The 13,956-nt window shown below is 44.8% G+C and overlaps 1 protein-coding gene across 2 annotated transcripts in view; it reads left to right on the top strand.

The window, feature by feature from the left end:
- Nucleotides 1-13,956, top strand: part of ITGA9 (integrin subunit alpha 9) — a gene marked incomplete at its 5' end in the record, with an annotated part of 366,449 nt that overhangs the window by 299,002 nt on the left and 53,491 nt on the right. The window lies entirely within an intron of this gene.

A 13,956-nucleotide genomic window follows, 5' to 3' on the forward strand; every position in this document is an offset into this window, starting at 1 on the left:
GGCCAAGGTCACAGGGTCAGTAAATAGCTAGGTTGATGTCTGCTCTTGACCAGTAAACTGTACAGCCCCTGCAAGGCCTCATAACACCGTTTTGTCTGGACTTGTAGCTGTCCAGCAGCCATAGCATCACCGGGAAGTGAGAAATGGAGAAAGGTAGAATCTCAGGTGCCACCCAGACTTGGTGAATTAGAATCTGTGTTTTAACAAGATCCCCAGTGATTCCTTTGCACATTAAGCTGTGGTCTAAAGCATGTTACTTAATTCTCTCCGAGCTTCCCTTTCCTCATCTATAAAATGGTGACGACAGTCCTTGCCACGAAAGGCTGTTGGGGGGTTGGGGGGTGGTTTAATCCACACCTTCATTTATTCAGCAAATGCTTTGCATGCACCCTATGGCAAGCACTAGGTTACTATGGGGAACAAAACAGACAAAAAATAATAATTTCCAGCCCTCGCGTAGCTTACATTCTGGTAGAGGCAAGTAATAAATAAGTAAAATGTATAGTACATTACATAATACGAAATGCTTTGGAAAAAAATAAAGGAGGCAAGGGGGTGAGAGTGGGGAAGTTTCTGATTTTAAATGGAGATGTCAGAGCAGGTCTTTCTGAGACCTTCATTCAGGGTTGGGGTGGGGGAGGACCCAAGTTGTCGCAGGAGTTTGTAAGGTGATCTTCTTTGTTCATAAGGCCTTGCCAAGTCTGTGTTTTCTGATAATTCTCTTTCCTTGATTTTGGCGCTACTTGGTTTCTCTCCTTTGCAATTCCAACCCCGCATGCTGCCCCTGCGTGGTGGTGTCCGAGTCCAAACTGGAAACCAGGAGTCTCTTTGTGTGTACTCGTCAGCACTCACTCTGGGGGAGCTCTCTTCCCAGAGTGAATCACTTATCTCGCTGGCCATAGCAGTTGACAGTAACACTGATTTTTGAAGCTGGCTGGCTGTTAAGGCACATTTTGCATGAGGAGGGTCCTGGGTTTTATGACTTAGTTATGTTTGGAGGGTAGTTGCAACAAGAAATCTCCCTGCAGCAGGCGTGCTGGAGGCCAAGACATAACCTGTACATAAGCCAAGCCTGACACTTTAAAGCAACCCAGCAAATAACCCAAAGCAAACTCACTTTTTTTTTTCCAGTGTCTACTACTTTCCCTCTTGGTGAACACATGCTTTTTTTTTTTTTTTAATTGAAGTGTAGTTGATTTATAATATCATGTAAGTTTCTGGTGTTCGGCACAAGGATTCAGTTTCATATATATATACGTATATATATACATATATATATATATATATATGTATATGTATGTATGTTCTTTTTCAGATTCTTTTCCCTTATAGATTATTACAGAATATTGTGTAGACTTCCCTGTGCTATACAGTAGGTCCTTGTTAGTTATCTATTTTATACATAGTAGTGTATGTATGTTAATCCCAGCCTCCTAATTTATTCTTCCCCCTACCCCCCTTTCCCCTTTGGTAACTGTAAGTTTGTCTTCTGAGACACAAGCCCCTTCACTCTCAGTTTTTTCTGTAGAAATTTCTTCCTCTCCTTCATTCTGTTTTTTCTGTAGAAATTCGAGGGCTCACCCTAAACCAAATCACCACTCATCCTGGTTGGGAGGTTCCTGCAAACAAGAATTCAAGGCTTAGAAACCCTCCTTAGGATGCCAAGTGTTTGGGTGATATTCATTCTTTTCCCTGATATCCTGTAACTTAAATGCTGTCATGTAAAGTTAACTGTTAATAATACAGCTTATGTGATGAGAAGATAAGCGGGGAGGGGAAGAAACCCTTCTCCAATAGGGGCAGATGGATTTCCAGCCCTGGGGTGGATGGGGTGGGGGTGGGGTTCTATGGGATCCAACCCTCTGCCGTGAGACATCTCCCCAGTACAACAGAACCGTGCTTCCAGCAGGTTCTCCAGGTTAAGCCATTCTGATATGCCTTGAATCCCATTTTTTATGACTATCTTCAGTTCATCATGCTCTAATTTCCCGACCTTTTCTGAGTTAAAATGGAAAACAGTTGCCTAGCTCCCTCTGTGGAGAAGTTGAGCTGTTACTTAGTCATTCTTCCCACTTCTCTTCCCCAAAATATCACAGTTCCTTTAGTTCTCTTTTTCCCATCCTAAGCCATTCTCTTTGTTCTCTTAGTATCTAAATAAATAAAAATTCAAAACTGAGCCCCTCCCTGGTGGCATAGTGGTTAAGAATCCGCCTGCCAATGCAGGGGACACGGGTTCGAGCCCTGGCCCGGGAAGATCCCACATGCCACGGAGCAACTAAGCCTGGGCACCACAACTACTGAGCCTGCACTCTAGAGCCCACGAGCCACAACTACTGAAGCCTGCGTGCCTAGAGCCCATGCTCCGCAACAAGAGAAGCCATGGCAATGAGAAGCCTGCGCGCCGCAACGAAGAGTAGCCCCCACTCACCGCAACTAGAGAAAGCCCACACGTAGCAACAAAGACCCAACACAGCCAAAAATAAAACAAAACAAATTTACTTAAACAAAACAAAACTGAGCCCCAAGTACTATGCCTTTTTATCCAAGCTCTCCTCATCACAAACGGTTATTACTCTGGCAGGGAGGACCTGATTTACCATTTGAAAATGTGCTTTCTACTCCTAATAATTCCCCAGTGTAGCTCTCAGAGACACCCTGAGGTTCTCTGTAAAAAGATCAACAAGGAGATCTTAGTGGCCAAAACCATGAGGTCCAAAACTCTGCATGATCCTCCCACCTTTCCAGGCCATGTTCTGCAACCTCCTCTGCCCCTAACCTCACCCCTGACCCTGTCTTCCAGCCACTCTGGACCACGAAGGCTGCTGACCCACCCACCATGCACTTCCCTGGGCCTCCTGACCTTACTAATGCTTCTCCCTTCCCTTCCCTCTGGCTGTGGAAAGCCCACTCATTCCTCCAGACCCAATTCACACATCCTTTCTTCCCTCAAGCCCTCCCAGATGCCTTCCCAGATCGTCCTGCCTCAGGGCCTTTGCACCTGCCTCTGCTGAGAACACTCTTCCCCCAAATATTTACATGGCTGGTTCCTTCTCATAATGCAGATCTGAGCCCAAAGTTCACCTTTCCAGGAAGGTCTACCCTGACCACCTTAGCTAAAGTTGCAAACCTCCTATCAACTTTCTGTCCCATTACCCTGTGTGCTGTTTTCTTCATAGCACTCACCACTATCTGAAATTACTGTTTTTAATTGTCTGTCTCCTTCCAGAAGACTAAAAACACCATGGAAGTAAAGGTCACAGCTGCCTTGTTTTCTGTGCATCCCTAGTGTTTGGTGCCCGGACTCTATGCACATATGCACTATATGCAGTATGTGCTCAAATAAATGAAAGCATTGGCTACTCCCACTCTGTCAGTATCACCATCACAAATATTTCTCTGGGCGTTAGGATAGGGTGTGTGTCCTTAGACACCTACACACCCTGCTGCACATCTAATGAGCACCTCATACGTTCCAGGAACTCAGAAAATGTGCACTGAATTTCAATCCCTGAGTAGACATGTTTTGACAATTTCCCTTCACCCACAACAGAGGTTGCTTTAATTTCAATGTGGGAAAAAGTAAAAATGTAAAACTTTGAAATAAGGGGCTGAATCACTTATTAGAAATGAAGGCTTTGAAGAGCAAACTTAAACTCCACAAATTTTGATCAGAGATATTATGAAGACATTCTCTCTCTCTCTCTCTCTCTCTCTCTCTCTCTCTCTCTCTCTCTCTCTCACACACACACACACACACACACACACACACACACACACACACACACACACACAAGTCTGCTGATTTCAGTGATGACCTCAAACCATTTTTTTAATTTTTCCTTCTTTCTGCACATGTCTGAATGTGAGTTGAATAATCAGGTCCTGAAATGGGTCAGAATTAGGTTGGCTGTAATTTTTTTTTCTCAACAGAAGCCAAACACTTAGGGGAGATGGCTGATGGAATTCTGGAGCAAGAGTTACGTTCCTGGGCTCTTGGGTCAATTTTTTAGTTTGGCTATAGGGAGAAAGCGTGTGTGTTTCTGGGCAAGCTTACACCTGAGCTGCACCCTCTGGAAGGTGGTGATGAGCTCCAGCCTGGGCTGCGCGTGCACAGTGTGGTTCAGAGACTGCCCTTTAGCCCTTGTGGACAGAGCGAATGAATCAAGGCAGTAAGACCAGCTCCCCACTGGCTGAGGGCTCCACCTATCAGGGTTGCGGGGCTCGTGCGCAGGGCTGCTGTGACATCTAGAAGCATTAACGCTTTGTGGCAGCATGCGCGTGATGATGCTGAGGCGCCTGTGTTCTCTGGTCTCCCAACACAAATGGGCCTTAGAAGTTGGTGGTTATGCAGTTTACTTTCCTTCTTCCTTTTTTCATTCCTTAAGAGCAACATAGCCCTGTCACTGCAGGGGTGATGGGTTGTTAGCAAAGTTGATAACAGGAAATCTCACTGAGGATAAACAGAACACATCAGCCATTGCCCAGAAACACATGGTTCTCATTGAACCTGCCGAGGACTAATTGTGTGTGTATCAGAAGCACGAAAACAGGAAAACTCCTTTCTGATAGACCCACCAAGCCTCTTCTGCCCAAAAGGAACTTTCTCAGCCTTGTTAGATACTGAGAAGTCATTATCTCCCCAGCTGTCAGGGTGCTAACTCCACTTAACTTCTCCTAAACATATGACCGAAAGCATGTTTCAGGACTCTCACGAAGTCTTAATAAAGCTTTAGATTCAATGAGTGACATCTAGGATTCTCTTTTCACTGCTCTGATGCGTATCCCCTCAGAAAACCAGTGTAAGAGGTTAGACAGATGCTTATACTTGAAACATAGCATCCAGAAAATGACTGTTATTTACCTTTTGGTAAAAGAGGAATAATAAAGTGATGCATCTAATAAATGCAGAGATAACTCAGCGATTCCATAGGTGTGTTGCTTTATCCTTTAACGTAAGATGGGTATGAGCTTCACTCTTCACTACAAGATGGGTCCAAGAGTTAGAACCGGAGCTTAAATAAGCCAATACAATTCCGGGGACTGTGTTATGTCCCACATCAGGGCTACTGACTCATTTAATATTCAAATCAACAAACCATTCTGCTTCCAAAATGTTTCATTATCTGTGGAAGGAAAGTATTTTTGGCATGCACATCAAGTACTCAGATAACATTCTTATGTCTCTCTTTTTTGCTAAAGAGAATCTGACCACATCTGGAAATTCTTTGGTGTCACTGCTTCTCTGAAACTACATCCCATCTGTATCACTTAAACTCCAGTAAAAGGCCATCCCCGTGCTTTGAAATGGGCCTCGTGGGGCGGGGCCGGGGTGGGGTGGGGGAGACTTGGGTTTCTCTGATAAAATGTAAATGAACGCTGTTTTACTGGGCAGCCTGGTGGTGGCCTGCACTCTTGACTTTTCAGCATGTTGGCCTGTGACACCCAGAGGAAAAGGGTGTGGGGGATGGGGAGGAACACCATTATTTTAGCCAAACCCTAGAGCTGGTGGGAAAAAATCATTGCCTTTTATGATAAGAAGTGATATCTTTTATGAAATAATAGCATATTCATACAGAGGACAAAATTGTACGATGGATCGTGCTCTCTCTTTCCTCTGGAATGTTGGTTTTGAGGCTTTGCCCCTTTATTTCCTGTTTCAGTTTTGGTCTCAGTAACACACTGACCTTTCAGATCAAATGCAATTTTTCCCAGTGTTGATGGCCTTAAGGGATGGGGAAGGGGGTTGGGGAGGCAAGTCTTTCATTTAGAAGATAACTTTTCAGCTAGAAAGAGAAAGGACATCTGGAGTTGAAGTTATGGTCTTTTCAGGCTTTTTTGAGTTGCTGTCTTTCCCTTTCTAGAAATTAAAAGGCACTAGGTCATTGTTACATTTCTTGCTCCTTCTGCTCCATTTCCAACTCTGCAGTTTTGTCAACGGGCTCTTATTTATGGACGGCTGTTCTGTGCTCTCATTTACACATTTCAGTTCAAAACCAGAATTCAGCTCTTTATTTGCGGAGTGAGGCTAGGAGGGCCTGTCCAAAGCTAGAACCTCATATTAACTTACCTTGTATTGTTGTGATCATCAAAATACTTCTCCTTTTTGTCTATTTGTAGGAACACATTGAAGTCTGTAGCTACACACAGAAGTAAATATCAGAAAATCAGAACTTGCCAAACTGATAAGCAAGGGGACCCTTTTCACAAAGCAAAAGAATTCATAACTCTTGAGAGAGGTCTACCAAAGGATGCCTTTGACAACTCCTACCTTTAAATGATGTGCACACACACAAATTGTGTTCTCAACCTTTCAAATACATAGGTAACATAGAACTGGGCATATCCATTATAAGGAACTACCCAAGATGGTTATCACTGTTTTTATAATGTCTTTGCGGTTGAAGAAATCAGAGTGAATAAATGGAGACTTTGAGCACCCAACCCTTCTAGGTTATTCTGGGTCTGCATTATACAGTCTTGAAATGAACGGTGATACATAAAAGTATTTTTCTTAGGATTTATTATTAAAATGTTGTCATCTTTCACTGTTCTTTCGGCAATATCAAGAAAATCATAGCAATATGATTTAACATAAAAGATAATAAAAAGGGTTCTTTAAGACTGTAAAAAAAACTATCACAGTTTACGTTTTGCTGAATGGAAAATATGTAGCTCTTATTTCTCTTTCTAGTAGTAAACATCTTATATCGGCCTAAGTAACCAGTTGGTGTCATTTCTTGACCCTTTTATGAGGGCTATATTTATTTCAAACATTGGAGTCCTAAAATTAATATCCGCAAAGCCATTGTGGTCAACGTTCAGCCTCCCGTGGCAGAAAGGGAACTTATTATCTTCAGATACCGTGGTTCCAAGAGTAGGCAGTAGGTAATTGAATTAGCAAAGTAGGCATTCAAAACATTCTCTGGGTTTTTTTAAGCTCAAGGGGCGTGTGAATTCAGAGGAGCAGGTGGACCTGTCAGGGGACGGGTCATGTTTACCCAGTTGCCATCAGCTGTGATCGGTGTCACATGATATGGAAAAGTGGCCCAGGGATGTAACAGAGAACAGAAAGTCAACGATTAACAGATAAATGTGAGTTAACATGAAACACATGTTATTAAAAAATGAACCTATGCCCCCCTTTAATCCAGGTCATTCCAACAAACATAGTTTCTAGACCAGACTTTACCCAAGACCCACGTTGGTGGAGACGCAAGGATTGGCTCCTGGGCAGAACTGTTGTCACTGAGTTTATTCCTCTGTTAATTTAATCTTCCATTTCTCTTTTATTTCCTATGTACTATGTCCAGGGAGCATCAAGCCAGGGACACTTTGGTGACCCTTCCCATCCCTAGAACCCAGCCAGCTGGAATATGGTTAAGGAATGAGGCTGATGCTGGTAGAAAGGGGACATCCATGCTTTAGCCTGTTAAAAATATACCAGTAGGGCTTCCCTGGTGGCGCAGTGGTTGAGAGTCCGCCTGCCGATGCAGGGGACACGGATTCATGCCCCGGTCCTGGAAGATCCCACATGCTGCGGAGCAGCTGGGCCCGTGAGCCATGGCTGCTGAGCCTGCGCGACCGGAGCCTGTGCTCCGCAACGGGAGAGGCCACAACAGTGAGAGGCCCGCATATCGCAAAAAAAAAAAAAAAAAAATACCAGTAATACCAAAAATAATAAATATACCAAATATACCAATAACACCAAAAATATACCAATAATGCCAATAATTAAGGAAAAGTGGTTCCTTAATTTTGAGACATGTTAATCCACCTTCTGGATAACTTCCTACCTCTGTGATTTGCCTACAAGGCCCTCCTCTGTGTCCAGGCTCACCTCACCTGCCTCATTTCTGGCCACTACTCCCCAACATTCATCCAATGCTTGACCACGTTGAACTCCCAGGCTCTCTAGACTCAAGCCTACTGTTTGCACCTCCATGCCTTTGCACATGCTGTTCTCCTCTGCCTGGAATTCCCTTCCCCTGCTCCCTTTACTCTCTACAGGTTCTCTTTTCCTCCAGAATTCACCTGCAATGCCACCTCCTCTGAGTCAGGGATGCAGTTCATGACAGAGACTGACTTGTTGGCTGAGAGAGAAATTTGTAGATTGACAATCTACAATAGGAGCCCTGCTCTGAGGGCTGTGAAAGGATAAACCATGAGATGATGGAACAGAGGCTGTGCATCCTGGGTGCAAGGAAGGTGGGGCTGGACAGGGAGCTTCGTGGTGGAGACTTTGGAGATGGTACTCCTTCCACAGTCAAAGCTGACAGGTACATAACAGGTTCCTTAACCTCTCTGGGCCTCGGTTTTCTCATCTGTAAAATGGGGGTGAAACTTCAGGAGACCAGATGTCCCAGTGTGCCTGGCTCATACCTGATCTATGTCTCTGTCTTGCTATTCTGTCTGTTTGACTCCCCGACTTCATTCTCAAAAATATCCCCATTTAGATAATAAATTATATGTCACTTACTGATAATAGTACCCTCTGTGAGTGGGTGTTATAAGGATTCAGTGTATCCCATAGCTCTTAGAATAGCACCCAGTGTTAGCTAGTATTTTTCCCATTTATATCTGCGTAGAGATGGGGCCTTAAGCAGCTGGAATTGGTTTCCAGGGTGATGTGCTTGGAGCAAGAGACTTAGAAACACATTGGAGGACTTTCCTGTCCCTCAGGCCCAGGGACAGGGACTCTATTAAGGCTGCTGTGTTCTGGGAACCTGGGAGAGACCTGTGTCCTCTCTCTCACTCTAGGTCAGCCGACAGCAATAAGTACCTTGTACAGACCCCTCTTTTGAGGCCACAACATGTGGCCCCTCAGTAGAGGCCACAGGAAATGCCGTTTCTTACAACCCCTTTATCAGACCACCACACCCTAGAGAGTCTTTAGTAAAAGCTCTAGAGGTCCTTTTCCACCTGGTGGCAGGTAATGATAAATTCGACCCAGAGAGTTAATTCCCTTTTTCAGTATTTTACCCATGAATCAGCCCCAGTTCATACTTTAAACCCAGTATTTCATGAATGAGGCTTTGCCAGGCTACCTGGAGTGCACTGAGGACACTTCATCCTCGGATAGGCCTGGGCCCTTGAAGACTTCTGACTATGAAGGTTCCTCTGACCCAGGCTGACCCGGACTCTGCCACCAAGTGATGTCCCCATTCTCTTGGGCTCCCCACAATTTCCCAAATCACCACCAGTTCTTGGTTTCAACTTGCACAATGTTTTCTTTGGGGTCAGGATGAGGGGAGAGGCGGGGGCCAAATGGCAACAGCAAACCCTCAATAGCTGCATTTGCCAAATTCAGCCTTAACACTGTGTCCTGTATCCTCTTGTCCTTTTTTGTGTGTTTGGTAAAGTTCTTTTATTCACATTCCAGTAGATACGGCCTATTCCAGCCCCCAGAGGTCCTGGAAGATGAGCAGCCGTGTCATGGGAAGCATTTGGACTCACAGAGTCTGGAAAATAGATGAGAAGTGGGTGGACAGGGATGAGCAGGGGGCAGTGGCCGCAGAGTCCCTGGCCAGCCACGGAAATGAAGCTGTTGGATATGAGTGCCATAGTGCTTGGATTGTCTGCAAGAAGAAAACCTTGCATCTCCTTGATGATTTTACCACCAGACGGGGTGGTTAGAACCCAGTTGTGGGGGGTGGGTGCTCAGTAATTGCTTATCTATGTAGCAGGAGATTAGGTGACCCCCGCTCTAATGAAAATGCAGGAGAATCCTCAAGGGGCATAATTAGCAACTGAGGACAACCTTAGTGATCACGTAGGCCACCATCCTAATTTCACAAGTGGGGAAACTGAGGCCCCAGAGACCTGAACTGCATCAGCTGTTAGGAGCCCAGGACCGTCAAGTTCATCAAGGCCACCTGTGCCCCAGGATTCCTTCACTGGGTGCCGCTTGCTGCCACCAACCAATCACGTGACCGTGGACGAGTCACGGAACTCAGGGCCTCTGGTTCCTTACTGTCAGCCGAGGCCATGGGACCGTATGATCTTGGAGCTGCCTTCCAGAAACAACATTCCAGGATGCTCTGTTTCCCTTCCAGCCTGAGACAGCATGGAGTGGCCTGGCCTCCCAGCCAGCAGGCACTTTATCTCCCATGGAGCAGAAGTGGGTCAGGGTGGAGGACTTTGGGATTCCTGGGCTTGTAGGCTCATGGTTCCTTCCCTTTGACTGGGGTAAGAACAGGAAGGGATGGTTTCCCTCCACCTCCACCTCCACCCCCCACCCCTCCATGACTCCTACCCCAGCCCCATCCTCAGCCTCTGGACCTAAGAGGCAGGGAAGTGGTTGCAAACAGGTTTCTGGAGCTGGATGACCTGCGCTGCAGCCCAACTCTGCTGCCTGCCCCCGGGAGACCTGGCCCCCCTGCCTCTCAGCTTCCCCATCTGTAAAATGCTGACAGTAATAGCACTCGCCTCACAGGGGTGCGCAGTAAGGGCTGCACAAGTGTCGGGTACCGTTGTGTCCATCACACACGTTCTATCCATGCACACAGAACAATCCCTTGCCCTCATGACCCTGGTCAGGGACCAAGTTGCTCATTTTAGCTGAGGGAGCGTCTACAACCAGATTAGCTGGTCTGAACCAGACCCACGCAGCACGGAGCAACCTTCAGCCTCCTTTGAGAGAGGACCACCCTGAACCTCCCGGAAAAACGTTGTTTTCCCTGATTGAAGTGATTCCCATGTAACCACAGTTGGGAGCATGACTGGCTGAGACTTTCATTCACCACAGACTCAGCCTCCACTTCCCTCCTCCAGATTCCCCTGAGGCAGATCAGATGTCACATCAGATCACATCACGTCCCTGTCATCACTCTGTTCACAGGCCCCTAAGACACTAGGGGAAAAGAGGAAGATGGAGCTCCAAGGTGTGTCTGTGCCCCACGTGTTGGCACCGGTTGCTCCTCCCACCTCTCCCTGTGGTTCCCAGCACCCTCCCCCAAGGTGCTGGTGTCCTGTGGGCATGACAGTGAACCTGGCTGGGTTGGGACTCTGCTCCTACACTTCCCCTCCCTGCTTGGAAACCCAAATCGCCCACTGCAGAGCCAGGAGGAGCTCTGCCCCATCCCTGATTTTAATTAGGAACGGATGCATCCTGCAAGACTCAGAGTTCCATCTCTCTCAACCCAGACCAAATGTGTTTGGGGGTCCAGGCCTGGTCATCTCCACAGAAGAACATGAATCCCACAGGGCTGCAGAAGGACTGTTTCTCCAGCGGCTTTTCAGCAAATGTCCACTCCAGAAGACAAACAGGAAAAGTGGAGACCCACATGCTTCTGAGTGAAATATGATTGGAATTAACATGAGCACACACATTCAAGTTCTCAAATGTTCAGTGAACAAAATGTTTTCTATCTGTGAGGTGCCATATATGCCCAAATAGAGGGCAACCCCCAAAGAACACAATCCACCACTTTGCTAAAGAGGTAAATTTAACAGATTTTTGGCCAACTTGACAGGAATCAGAGCTGTGATTGCTTTTGGGCTGGGGATGGGAATTGACTGGAAAAGGGCCAGGGGAAACTTTCTGGAGGGATGGACGTGCTCTGTCCCTTCACTGGGGTGGTGGTTATGTGGGTGATTTCATTTGTCAAAATTCATCAGATTATACCCTTAAGATTTGGGCATTTTTTAGGGAATGTAAATTTTAACCTCAATTTTTAAAAAAATTAGAAAAGTAAATACCTACTTGTAATACTTAACCTAATCATGTAGTCGCACACTTAAAATTATACAAGAGGGCTTCCCTGGTGGCGCAGTGGTTGAGAATCTGCCTGCCAATGCAGGGGACACGGGTTCGTGCCCCGGTCCAGGAAGATCCCACATGCCGCGGAGCAACTAAGCCCGTGCACCACAGCTACTGAGCCTGCGCGACTGGAGCCTGTGCTCTGCAACAGGAGAAGGCCGCGACAGTGAGAGGCCCGCGCACCGCGATGAAGAGTGGCCCCCGCTCGCCGCAACTAGAGAAAGCCCTCGCACAGAAACGAAGACCCAACACAGCCAAAAATAAATAAATAAATAAATTTATAAAAAAAAAAAAAAAAAATTATACAAGAATACTACATTAATTTATATTACTGTTTTTATTCACACATTTCACAAAATGATTTTATGCAGATGTGCATCTTTTGAGATCAATGGATAGCATTATTAAAGCCACTTTTTTAGTTGACAGTATTCCAAAGCATATCATCTTCAATTCATCTAATTTATTTGAAATGCGGAACATTTTGAATCCATGTTTGATGCTGAAATTTTATTGTAAGACACAAATACCCATTTGCATAACATTACAGCAGTTGTTTTTCTCATCTGTCTTAGAAGTGATTGTTCTTGATTCTCACGACATAATCAGCCAATGTTTTGCTTTCCAAAAATGAGCTTTAAAATATTTATCACAACTTACAGTTGCACCCCAGGAATAATCACCACATCTATGTTAAATCTCATTGCCTCCTTCCCATTAATTCTTCTAGTGACCTCGAAAAGCATCCAAAACCAACACTGTTTGAGACCATTTCAGACTGGTGTTTCCTCCCAGATTTTGTGGTTCGAATAAAGCAATTGAGAGAGTACCACATTACTTACTGTTTTAAAGAACAGTAAGTCCCTTGAGTTCCCTGGTGGTCCAGTGGTTAGGACTTGGCGCTTTCACTGCCGTGGCCCCGGGTTCAATCCCTGGTCCCCACAAGCTGAGAGGCGCAGCCAAAAACAAACAAACAAAATGCAGTGCATTTTAAAGAACAGTAAGTCCCCAAACTATGAGAGACTTTTAAAGGCAACACTCTATTTTCTAAGAGTTAATTTGAGGAAATAAACCTTCATCTTATTTATCTTCAGGCATATATAGTAAATCCTGGCATATGTGTTCAGACCAAAGATAAAATAGAGATTAAATTTGGAGATCTTGTTTTAAAGTTCATTGTTCAAAGATTAGCATTGTTAGCTTAAGTTAGAAGTTTCCATGTAAAAACTTTAAACTAGACCTTGCTCCCTACCATGAATGAGAAGCTGAAACATTCTTGAATCAGTGTAAACACACTATATTTTACTCAAAGGCATTAAAGATAGGAGAGTGTAGTTTAAGTAGATGATTCTGGTTAGAAATCAGATTGTAAACACAATCCTAAATTATGAATTACTAACGATTAATTTTGCAACTTGACCTTAAGTCATGTCAAAGCTTCAACTACACACAGTGTGATATGATGATATATAAAGAAGGCTTTGTTTTTTTCAACATTTCTCCAGTTTAGGCATCAAAAATAGTATTGTTCTTAAACCAACATGGAAGACTATGTACTGTTGTTTTGATCTTTTTTTAATGTTGCTGTTGCTCAGCATTGTTTTTCCACTGGACTTTCAGAAGCTGTCAGAAGCAAAATCAGGTAACTCAGCAAGGGTTCCCAGGGCATATAAGCTCCTGTATGGCTCAATGCAGTGGATGCCAAATTTTTTTTTTTTTTTGGTAGCAGAATCCTGGTTTTAAATGACATTATGTGTGGTTGATGCTCTAGTTGGAACAGAGATGGGAGCCCGGAGCAGTCCTGCTTGGTGCCCCTTCTCCTCTCTAGGGAATCCACTGAGGGGTTCCATAGCACCTAGAGGTTCCGTGGAACACAGTTTGAAAACCTCTGACAGTGGGCCATGCCTAAAGGCTGGAACTCAGAAGATCTCGGTCTAAAACCTGAGTTCTGGTCTGTGTGATTGTTAGCAAGTAATTTAACCTGAGCCTCATTTTCTTTCTCCAGACAAAGAACATGAATGCTCATTTCAGAGAGTTGATGTAAGGATGTTTTTAAAGTTTATTTTGTCCACTCTTCCTTGGTCACAACTCACTTGCATGTTGTGTGCCATCTCAATTATTTAACAACTTAGCATCCACATTTTTTATTATTTGGCCTTGTTGATGCTACTACTTCTGCCTTTCAGCTTTTCAGCCAT

Source organism: Grampus griseus (genome assembly GCF_964374135.1).
Source record: "Grampus griseus genome assembly, chromosome: 10".
In the NCBI taxonomy this organism is placed as follows: domain Eukaryota; kingdom Metazoa; phylum Chordata; class Mammalia; order Artiodactyla; family Delphinidae; genus Grampus; species Grampus griseus.